Genomic DNA, 10,868 nt, shown 5'->3' with positions numbered 1-10,868 from the left:
GCATAGTGCTGCCTTGTTGTCCTGCAAAAAACTAGGTGGGATAGATTGGACCTTAGGGAGGCTTGACTTCTTGAACTCCACATGCATATCACCAGGTTGGGGTGGTGGATCATCCTCTTCATCAGAGCTTGTCTCATCCTTCCCCTTTGGATCATAGTCTTCTTCTTCCTCTGTGGTCCAGCCATAATGTTCCACATCCCCATATAATTTTGGGTTTGCGATATAATCAGCCATGTAGCTCTCCCCCTCCGAATCTTGGGACGACATCTCGTTCTATTCTGCAATAGGAACAGCTCAAAACGAAAACAGAGGATATTTGCGTGATACGGTGGTCAAAACCTTCGGGAGTATATATAATGAATTTTTACCGACCAAAATACGTAACATACAAGAAAACAGAGTCCGAGAGGCACACGAGGTACCCACGAGACAGGGGGTGCACCCTACAGGGGGGCGTGCCCTCCACTCTCATGGGGCACTCGTGTCCCTTTTGGATTACTTCTTTCTTCCTAAAATTCTTAAATAATCCAAAACTGATAAAAATTGCCATTAGAGTTGTTTTGGAGTCGGTTTACTTACCGTACCACATACCTATACCTTTTCGGAGTCTGGAACGTTCTGGAAAGTGTCCCTTATGTATTCCTCAAGGGTTACGGTTTCAATAATATTGGTTTCAACATTTATAGGATTACCTAAAATATAGTGTTTAATTCTTTGACCGTTTACCACCCTCGGACTTATGCCTTCGAAGTTGTTGATTTTTATAGCACCAGAACGATAGACCTCCTCGATAACATAGGGGCCTTCCCATTTTGAGAGAAGTTTTCCTGCGAAAAATCTTAAATGAGAGTTGAATAATAACACATAATCTCCTACGTTAAACTCACGGTTTTGTATCCTTTTGTCATGCCAGCGTTTGACTTTTTCTTTGAAAAGCTTGGCATTCTCATATGCTTGGGTTCTCCATTAATCAAGTGAGCTAATATCAAACAACCTCTTCTCACCGGCAAGTTTGAAGTCATAGTTGAGCTCTTTGATAGCCCAATATGCCTTATGTTCAAGTTCAAGAGGTAAATGACATGCTTTTCCATAAACCATCTTATATGGAGACATACCCATAGGATTTTTGTATGCTGTTCTATAGGCCCATAATGCATCATTAAGTTTTTTGGACCAATTCTTTATAGATCTATTCACAGTCTTTTGCAAAATTAATTTGAGCTCTCTATTGCTCAACTCTACTTGACCACTAGACTGTGGATGAGAAGGAGATGCTATTCTATGATTTACATCATACTTAGCAAGCATCTTACGGAAAGCACCATGAATAAAATGTGAACCACCATTAGTCATGAGATATCTAGGAACTCCAAACCTCGGAAAAATAACTTCTTTAAGCATTTTAATAGAAGTGTTATGATCAACACTACTAGTTGGAATAGCTTCTACCCACTTAGTAATGTAATCATCAACAACTAAAATATGTGTATAACCATTAGAGGCAGGAAAAGGTCCCATATAATCAAAGCCCCAAACATCAAACGGTTCATTAACAAGAGAATAAGTCATAGGCATTTCTTGACGTCTACTAATCTTACCTATTCTTTGACATTCATCACAAGATAAGACAAACTTACGAGCATCTTTGAAGAGAGTAGGCCAATAAAAACCAGACTACAGTACCTTGTGTGCGGTTCTATCTCCAGCGTGGTGTACTCCATAGGATTCAGAGTGGCACTTGCGTAGGATCTTTCCGGTTCATGCTCAGGCACACATCGTCTAATAACACCATCCACTCCTTCTTTATAAAGGTGTGGATCATCCCAGAAGTAGTGTCTTAAATCATAAAAGAACTTTTTCTTTTGCTGGTATGTGAAACTAGGTGGTAGATATTTAGCAACAATGTAGTTAGCATAATCAGCATACCAAGGAGCAGTATGAGAAGCATTGACAACCGCTAATTGTTCATCAGGAAAGCTATCATTAATAGGCAGTGGGTCATCAAGAACATTCTCTAACCTAGACAAGTTATCTGCAACGGGGTTCTCAGCTCCCTTTCTATCAATAATATGCAAATCAAATTCTTGGAGCAAGAGAACCCATCTAATGAGTCTAGGCTTAGCATCTTTCTTTTCCATAAGATATTTAATAGCAGCATGATCAGTGTGAATAGTATCTTTGGAATCAACAATATAAGGTCTAAACTTATCACATGCAAACACAACTGCTAAGAACTCTTTTTCAGTGGTAGCATAATTTCTCTAGGCAGTATCAAGAGTCTTACTAGCATACTGGATAACATTTAATTTCTTATCAACTCTTTGCCCTAGAACAGCACCTACAGCATAATCACTAGCATCGCACATAATTTCAAAAGGTAAATTCCAATCAGGTTGCTGAACAATAGGTGCAGTGATCAAATCTTTCTTAAGTGTTTCAAATGCTTCTACACAATCATCATCAAAGACAAAAGGAATATCTTTTTGCAATAAATTAGTCAGAGGCCTAGAGATTTTAGAAAAGTCCTTAATGAACCTCCTATAAAAACCGGCATGACCAAGGAAACTTCTTATAACTTTTATGTCCTTGGGACATGGCATCTTTTCAATAGCATCAACTTTGGCTTTATCAACTTCAATACCTCTCTCGGAGATCTTGTGCCCCAAGACAATGCCTTCATTAACCATAAAGTGACACTTTTCACAATTCAGGACGAGACTAGTGTCTTCGCATCTCTGCAAAACTCGATCAAGGTTACTCAAACAATCATCAAAGGAGGATCCATAGACTGAGAAGTCATCCATGAATACCTCACAAATCTTTTCACAAAAATCAGAAAATATAGCCATCATGCATCTTTGAAAGGTAGCAGGTGCATTACATAAACTAAAAGGCATACGTCTATAAGCAAAAGTACCAAAAGGGCAAGTAAAAGTAGTTTTAGATTGATCCTTTGCTGATACAGGTATCTGAGAGAAACTAGAATAACCATCTAGAAAGCAAAAATGTGTGTGTTTGGATAGCCTTTCTAGCATTTGATCAATAAAAGGTAAAGGGTAATGATCTTTCTTAGTAGCTTTATTTAACTTACGGAAATCAATTACCATCCTATAACCTGTAATAATTCTTTGTGGGATGAATTCATCTTTATCATTAGGAACAACGGTAATACCTCCCTTTTTAGGGACACAATGGACATGGCTTACCCATTCACTATCAGCAAAGGGATAAATAATACCTGCCTCAAGGAGCTTTAGTATCTCCTTTCTTACCACTTCCTTCATCTTGGGATTTAATCGTCTTTGAGGATCTCTAACTGGCTTGGCGTCTTTTTCCACTGAAATTTTGTGTTGACATACTGATGCCCTTAAGATCATCCAGAGTATATCCAATAGCGGCTCGGTGCTTCTTCACAGTTTTCAATAATATTTCTTCTTCTTTCTCTGAAAGGTTAGCACTAATAATAACAGGATATATTTCTTTTTCATCAAGATAAGCATACTTAAGATTATCAGGTAATGGTTTGAGTTCAAACACGGGATCACCCTTGGGTGGAGGGGGGTCCTCAAGAATTTCAACGGGAAGGTTATGTTTCAGCATAGGTGTAAGGGCATATTTATCCCCAAGATGTTTTGGTGATTGATGACAATGCTTTTGTGGACTAATCGTGTGTGTTGAGTTCTTTCAGAGATTCATCCTTTGGCACGAGACGATTACCTCCCCTCGGTGTTTTATTCAAGATGGTGTAGCTCCTTCCTTTCTCTGTTGGTGGACTAGTTTCGTAGGAGGGGATCCTCTTTGGTAAGGCTAGGGTGGAATCAACACGTACACATCCTTATCACACCCGATGTTCCTTTCCGCTTCGTTGGAGCTACCTTTCCTATCTGTGCCTGCCTTGTCCTGTCCCAGCGGAAGTACCGCGGTCCATAGCGGTAGTACCGCCAAAGCACGTCAAGCGGTAGTACCGCTCCCCGAGCAGTAGTACCGCTCCCAAGCGGCAGTACCGCTCCCCGAGCGGTAGTACCACTTGGGGTCTTCGGGCGTAGTACCATAGTGGTTCCGGGCTACTATCGCCTCAACTCGAGACCGATGTTTTTCGTGTCGGGTTTTACGGTACTAGTAGCGGCAGTAGTGGCGGTAGTAACGCTCCAAGAGGTAGTACTGCCAATACTTTCGCGGTAGTACTGCTCTGGGGCCAGGACACTGCATCCCTCGTCAGCGCGGCGGTACCGCTGGGAGGGAGCGGTAGTACCGCTTGTCAGCGGTAGTACCATCCTGCCCAAGCGGTACTATCGCTCTTTGCGTGGCTGTTTGGGGGGGGGGTAACGGTTGGATTGTTTCCCCCACTATATAAAGGTGTCTTCTTCCCCAAAGTTGACCTACCTCTTCTCCCAAAAGCTCCATTTTCGCCCGATCTCTCTCCCTAGCCAATCAAACTTGTTGATTTGCTCGGGATTGGTTGAGAAGGCCCTGATCTACACTTCCACCAAGAGAAATTTGATCCCCCCCCCACTAATCCCTAGCGGATCTTGTTACTCTTAGTTGTTTGAGCACCCTAGACGGTTGAGGTCACCTCAGAGCCATAGTCCATTGTGGTGAAGCTTCGTGGTGTCGTTGGGAGCCTCCAATTAAGTTGTGGAGATTGCCCCAACCTTGTTTGTAAAGGTTCGGTCGCCGCCTTCAAGGGCAGCAATAGTGGATTCACGGCATCTCACATTTTGTGAGGGCATGAGGAGAATACGGTGGCCCTAGTGGCTTCTTGGGGAGCATTGTGCCTCCACACCGCTCTAACGGAGACGTACTTCCTTTTAAAAGGAAGGAACTTCGGTAACACATCCTCGTCTCCACCGGCTCCACTCTTGGTTATTTCGTGCCTTTACTTTTGAAAGCCTACTTGTGATTGTATCCCTTGCTTGCTTATGTGCTAGTTGTTATTGCATCATATAGGTTGCTCACATAGTTGCATATCTAGACAACCTATTTTGTTGCAAAGTTTAAATTGGTAAAGAAAAGCTTAAAAATTGTTAGTTGCCTATTCACCCCCCTAGTCAACTATATCGATCCTTTCAATTGGTATCAGAGCCTCGTCTCTTTATTAAGGACTTTGTCGTCCGAAGAGTATGGTTGACACCACACACGGTGCGGAGGAGCACTCCTGTGAATCCTATCTCGTCTATGGCCGATGGGGGAACCTCGGTCTCTCGTGAGGAATTCAATGTGGCTTTAGACACATTGAAAGACTCCATGATGACCAAGGTTGAAAGCATGTTTACTAAATTTCTTGAAGGACTTAAACTGTCCACCTCGCCGATGAAAGTGGGTGATCCCGCTAACAAGGTGACGGATGCTACCTCCGACAAGGCGGAAGCTAATAGTGAAAAGAGCCCTTCTACTAGTGGTAGAAATGACACCGGCATCTTTGCCCATGTGGAACCTCCAATTTATGGAGGACTGATTCCCTCTACTCATTTAAATCATGCTGGTCCTCCTCCTAAGTTTGTGAAAAACGAGGATTTTGATTCTTGGGTGTATCGTTTCAAGCATCATTTAAAACATTTGAATACTAATCTTTGGAGAATCATTGAAGAAGGTTTCTATACACATGACCCAAGCAACTTCACCCCTCGAGAAGCCGTGGATAATCAATTCAATGAGAGTGCTCTCTTCATCATCCAAGATGCAATCCTTCCCGAAGATCTCCCTCATCTTCGACCTCATGCCATGGCCAAAGATGCATGGAAATGCGTTGTGTCTCTCTATCAAGGAAGTGCTAGCATTCAACGCTCCAACTATGAAGTTGTACAAGATGAAGCCGATGAGTTTGCAATGAAAGAAGATGAAGAACCTCGTGAGCTCTTTCGAAGAGTGACCGAACTCGCGGTCTCACTCCGAGATCATGGGAGCAAGGACACGGATGACAATTGGATCAAGCGCAAGTTCCTCAAGGCCATGATGCCCTACAACAAGGCCATGTCCTCCGTCATTCGTCGAAGACTGGACTTCCACTCCATGACCTCGGGTGAAGTGTTGGATGAGTTCGTTGCAATGAGCATTTTGGACAAGACCGCCGACAATGCGGTGCTCCGTTCCCAAAGGGCAAAGAAGCCCAACCTTGCTTTGAAGGCCAAGGTTAGTGTGGAAGAAGAGGAAGAAGAGGAAGATGAGGAGAGCAACCCCGAAGACACCAAATATGAGTATCATGAGCACATGGCTCTTGCTTCAATACAATTTTGGAGCAAGAAGAATACAAGACCCAACTTCAACAAGAACAACTCAAGTGGCGTCAAGGGCAAGAAACGAGTTAGAACTTGCTTCAACTGTGGCAATGTGAGCCATTTTGTTGCGGATTGTCCTTACGAGAAGCGGGAAGATAATGGTGGCAAGTTCATCCGAAAAGACAAAGCCAAGTCCTTCCCCAACAAGAACAACTTCACCAAGAAGACTCCTACTCATGGGTTGGTGGTTCAAGAAGAATACCATGAGGATGACGATGATGATGAAAATGGAGAAGTGATGGCCATGGCGTCCGTTGCCATTGCTACCACTCCCCGGGTGTCTCTCTTTGATTCACCCAACGAGAACATCACCGCCAAGTGCCTCATGGCTAAAGCTTCCAACAAGGTAACCCCCAACATCAAAACCACCATCATTACTAATCCCTCCTTGGAGGATTGCATTGATGAACATGATGGGTCTAATGAGGAAGTAAATGAATTTGAGTCTTTTATGAGTAAGCTCAAGGGCAAATCCAAGAAGCACTTTGTTGCTCTCTTGGAACAACTTAGTGAGGCCAACGACATGATCGAGGCTCACGACGAAACCATCTCTAAGATGGAAGGTCATAGTCGTGACTATGCCGATGAGATATCGGATCTCTCTAATGCTCTTGAGGAAGAGCGTGTGCATCATTTGACTTTTGAGGAGTCATACAACGATGTCCATGCTAAGTTAAAGAAAGATCTTTATCATGCTCTTGTCGTGTCTCATGTGCTAACTTCCGAGAAGGCTAAACTTGGGGTTGATCATGCTAGACTCAAAGAGGAGTTTGAGATACTTGACAAGGCCCACAAGGTCTTGAAGGGTGCTCATGCTAACCTCAAGGAGTCTCATGCTCAACTCCAAGTTAAGCTAACCAAGGAAAAGGCCACCTTCCCTCATATGGTATTAATTGATAATGCATATGCAACTAACCCATGTTGTGAGCATGTGCATCTTGTGGAGGAGAATGCCAAATTGAAGGATCAACTTGAGAAAGGCCTTGTGACATGCATTCAAGGTGAGAAGAACCTCAGCAACCTTTTGAGCAATCAAAAGGAAGTTGTGGCTAAGGAAGGAATTGGATTCTCACCCAAGTCCAAGAACAAGAGAAGAACAACAAGACCAAACGACCTCCCCCTCTCAAGCAAACCTTTCTGAAAGAGGGAGAGGGTGCTCCTAAGGAGAAGAAGAACAATGTGAAGGGTGTTGATGTCAAAAAGGGCAACACCACCTCCCCCTCCTCCAACAAGGCCGGCGACTTTAACCCATCATATGTGTTGTGCCGTGCTAGTGATGGACATGTTTATGCTAAATTTGTTGGTTCGCCTTATGAGTACATTGAGTTGTCTATTTGGGTTCCTAAGACCCTTGTTACTAACATAAAAGGACCCATTACTAAATGGGTACCTAAAACCAATCATTGATCTCTTGTAGGTGTTTGCTTCTGGTGGGGGATCATGGTTGCTCGATAGTGGAGCAACAAATCATATGACCGGGAGCAAGGACTTGGTGGTGGACGTGCAAAAGATTCCATCTATGCCCACCAATGTTGAGTGGGGTGATGCCTCACATTCTAAGGTATTGGGTCTTGGCAAGGTGGTCATTTCTCATGATCTGACGATCGAGAAAGTCATGCTTGTTGAGTCCCTTGCATACAATTTGCTTTCCGTTCATCAACTTGCACTCATGGGTTTTGCTACTTTCTTTGACATTGATACCGTGGCCCTCTATTGGAGCAAGACTCTTAAAGTAGCCTTTGTTGGGCATGTCAAGAACGGTCTCTATGTGATTAACTTTTCGGAGCGACCCACTAAGACTGCGACATGCCTAATGGCTAAAGTTGACGTGGGATGGCTTTGGCATCGCCATTTAGCCCACGTCAATATGAGATCTTTGCAAAGTCTTCTCAAGGGGGACCATGTCCATGGACTAACAAATGTTAGTTTTGCCAAAGGTCGTGCTTGCAGTGCTTGTATTGAAGGAAATCTCCATGAGAAGGCTCACCCTCCCACGACCATCATCTACTCGAAGAGACCCTTGGAGCTCCTTCACATGGATCTCTTTGGGCCTCCATCTTTTGATAGTCTTGGAGGTAGAAAGTATTGCTTGGTGATTGTGGATGATTATTCAAGATACACTTGGGTATACTTCTTCAAGAGGAAGAGTGAGACTCAACAAACCGTCATCGACTTTGCAAATGAAGCTCAATGTCAACATAATGCAAAGATCTTGACAATAAGAAATCACAACGGCACCGAGTTCAAGAACTACACCTTGGATGAGTTTCTCAGTGATGAAGGGATCAAGCATCAATATGCTGCTCCATATACCCCTCAACAAAATGGTGTTGCGGAGAGGAAGAACCGGATGTTGATGGATGCGGCAAGGACCATGATGGCGGAGTTTAAGTCTCCATACAACTTTTGGGCCGAAGCCATCAACATCGCATGTCATGCATCCAATCGGCTCTATCTCTGCAAAGGCTTGAACAAGACTCCTTATGAGATACTCACCAGCAACAAGCCCAATCTCAAGTACTTCCGGGTGTTCGGGTGTAAGTGTTTCATTCTCAAGAAAGGTGTTCGGTTGTCTAAATTTGAGGCTAGAGCTTATGAGGGCATATTTGTTGGTTATGCTACAAACTCTCATGCTTACCGTGTTCTCAACAAGTCCACCGGACTCATTGAGGAGACGTGTAACGTGGAGTTTGACGAAAATAACGGCTCCCAAGTGGAGCAAAGTGGTACTTGTGATGTAGGTGATGAAATTCCTCCCCAAGCCATAAGAAGAATGGGTATTGGTCATATTTTACCCATTGAGGAACCCCTTGTGGCCGAAGGAGAAGGACAATGCTCCACTCAAGTGGAGCCATCACCTCCCCAAGACCCACAAGCTTCCGAAGAACAAAGTTAAGGCCCTCAACCTCGTGAACAAGACCAAGGGCAAGATCAATCTCAAGATGGTGGTGAACCTCTAAATGATGCCCAAGGTCAAGTTCTCCCCCTCAAGGAAGTTCAAGATCATGAGCAAGTTCAAGATCATGAGCAACCTCAAGATCAAGAACAAGCTCAAGATGGCGCTCAAGATAATCAAGTTGACCCTCCTCCTTACACATCCGAGGAGGAATTAGAGCGTCGTGCCGCGAAGATTGCTTCCAAGCTCACCACCAAAGGCCATCTCATGGAGAATGTGGTTGGAAGCCTAAGAAAGGGGGTAAGCACTCGTAGAAAATTAGCAAACTATTGTGAACATCACGCGTTTGTCTCTTGTGTTGAACCCCCAAATGTCTATGAGGTGCTCGAAGACTTGGATTGGCTCAATGCCATGCATGAAGAACTCAACAACTTCGAGTACAACAAGGTGTGGAGATTGGTGCCAAGGCCATCGGGGAACCACAACGTCATTGGAACCAAGTGGATTTTCAAGAACAAGCAAGATGCTCATGGGAACATCATTCACAACAAGGCAAGATTGGTAGCACAAGGCTACTCCCAAGTCGAGGGTATCGACTACGGTGAAACCTTTGCTCCCGTTGCTCATCTTGAATCCATACGTTTGTTGATTGCTTATGCTTCCCATCACAACTTTAAGTTGTAACAAATGGATGTGAAAAGTGCTTTTCTTAATGGTCCTATTAATGAGTTGGTCTATGTCAAGCAACCCCCCGGGTTCGAGGATCCCTACTTCCCGGATCATGTGTATCAACTCGATAAGGCACTCTATGGCCTTAAACAAGCCCCACGTGCATGGTATGACCATGATGTCTACTACACAACCTTCTTCTTGTAGACGTTGTTGGGCCTGCAAGTGCACAGGTTTGTACGACAGTAGCAAATTTCCCTCAAGTGGATGACCTAAGGTTTATCAATCCGTAGGAGGCGTAGGATGAAGATGGTCTCTCTCAAACAACCCTGCAACCAAATAACAAAAAGTCTCTTGTGTCCCCAACACACCCAATACAATGATAAATTGTATAGGTGCACTAGTTCGGCGAACAGATGAAGATACAAGTGCAAAATAGATAGTAGATATAGGTTTTTGTAATCTGAAATAATAAAAACAGCAAGGTAACGAACGATAAAAGTGAGCGTAAACGGTATTGCAAAGATAGGAAACAAGGCCTAGGGTTCATACTTTCACTAGTGCAAGTTCTCTCAACAATAATACATAGATAGAACATATGACAAGCCCTCAACATGCAACAAAGAGTCACTCCAAAGCCACTAATAGCAGAGAACAAACGTAGAGATTATGGTCGGGTACGAAACCACCACAAAGCTATTCTTTTGGATCGATCTATAAAAGAGTTCGTACTAGAATAACACCTTAAGATACAAATCAACCAAAACCCTAATGTCACCTAGATACTCCATTGTCACCTCAAGTATCCGTGGGCATGATTATACGATATGCATCACACAATCTCAGATTCATCCAACCAACATAAAAGTACATCAAAGAGTGCCCCAAAGCTACTACCGGAGAGTCAAGAACGTGTGCCAACCCCTATGCATAGGTTACCAAGTGTCACGAAACCCGCAAGTTGATCACCAAGACATACATCAAGTGTTCATAAAAGACTCAATCCGATAAGATAACTTCAAAGGGGA

Source organism: Triticum dicoccoides, chromosome 1B (assembly GCF_002162155.2).
Source record: "Triticum dicoccoides isolate Atlit2015 ecotype Zavitan chromosome 1B, WEW_v2.0, whole genome shotgun sequence".
Lineage (NCBI taxonomy): Eukaryota > Viridiplantae > Streptophyta > Magnoliopsida > Poales > Poaceae > Triticum > Triticum dicoccoides.
This window is presented reverse-complemented; position numbering follows the sequence as displayed.